This window comes from Jatropha curcas, chromosome 5, assembly GCF_041381405.1.
Source record: "Jatropha curcas cultivar XTBG-Jc1 chromosome 5, XTBG_Jcur_1.0, whole genome shotgun sequence".
Lineage (NCBI taxonomy): Eukaryota > Viridiplantae > Streptophyta > Magnoliopsida > Malpighiales > Euphorbiaceae > Jatropha > Jatropha curcas.
This window is the reverse complement of record NC_143155.1, coordinates 18,531,777-18,533,269: the sequence shown is the minus strand read 5'-3', so window position 1 is coordinate 18,533,269 and position 1,493 is coordinate 18,531,777.

Genomic DNA, 1,493 nt, shown 5'->3' with positions numbered 1-1,493 from the left:
TTAAGCTATCATAATTTCACAAAACTTTTCTCTCTCTTATTCCTTTCTGTCTTTAATGCAATCTAAATACGTAAGGTGGAAGTCCTCTCGAACTTTCTCTAATCCTTTTTTTATTTTGTTTACGATTTTCTTGGTTTCTATTCCTTTGGTTTAACACCTTTTTGGTTGCTAAACTTTAGTTCACTTTTGGATTTATAGCCTCTTTAATTTTTATATCTCAACCTAGGGTTTAGTATTTTCCCTAAATACAAATTCCTCCAAGCCAAAGCTCTGCCAAAAAAAGATTGTATCCACTCTTCCTGCCAAATCAAAGAAACAAAGCAAGACTCTGCTCAACTCAAAAGCAAAGTTATGACCCTCTGAGTACCATAAACTCACTTTTTTTTCTTCTTCTTTTACTTATCATTTGATAAAATATCAAATTGAAAAAAATGATAAAAAGAGGAGGCTTAAGCTATAATGATGAATGTAAGAGTTTGCACCAATAACACTTGAACCGTGATAGATATAAATGTGATCGAGATTTGGATGCTTCTGTGATGAGGTGATTTGGAGAGTTGCAAAAGAAAAATATAAGAGGAATATAAGGGTATTCCTATCTTTTTATTAGACACTTAATATTGAAAGATGATTTTTTTTTTTTTTTTGACATAAGGATAATACGATTAATAGAATCAAATTATAAGGATAAAATAGACTATTTTTTTAAAGTAGGGACAAAGTAATTTTTTTTGGGTAAAAACTCCAACTTGACTATAATTTTCCCTTTCAAATAAGTATATAATCATTGGTTTGGCTATTTAACTTTTGACTTGCATTGTATTTTTTACTTACAATTTAATTTAAAAATAAGTAATTAAATATTTAGTAAACTTATTTAAAAGTATTTTTAAGTAATTTAAGTGTTTGGATTGAACATGTACTTAAAAATAATTTAAGTTGTTACGATTAGTAAAAAGGTCTAAATAGAAAGTTTAACCTGTTACGCTTGACACTCGCAGAAGAGTTACGCGCATAAGAGTTTAAAATACTAAATGGTAATGGAGGAACATGTTGCATCATTAAACTTTATTGGTAAAAGAAATTCAAATTGAAAATTCATTTGATTATATTTTCTAAAATACTCTTGACTAAATAATTATAAAAGGTTAAAAGGATGGGTAGTTTTGCCGTAATACTTTGATTGTTTAATTTTTTGGAATTCATTCCAATTGTTTAATAGAATTTGATTTAATTATATTCAAATCTATAGAATTGAATACATAACATATATTTTTTTTTCACACCAAACACAAAAGTTTAGATTTATAAATGAATTTTATAAAATTTTATGAAATTTATTTATTGGTTTAATTAAAAAACCATTTTTCATTAATCAAATCAAAAGAACAAAAAAAAAAAAAAAATTATTGCGGAAAAATATTTTAACAAACGGGCCTTGATTACGTCATATATAAACCATACATGGCCCAAGGGATTAATTCAAAATGCCA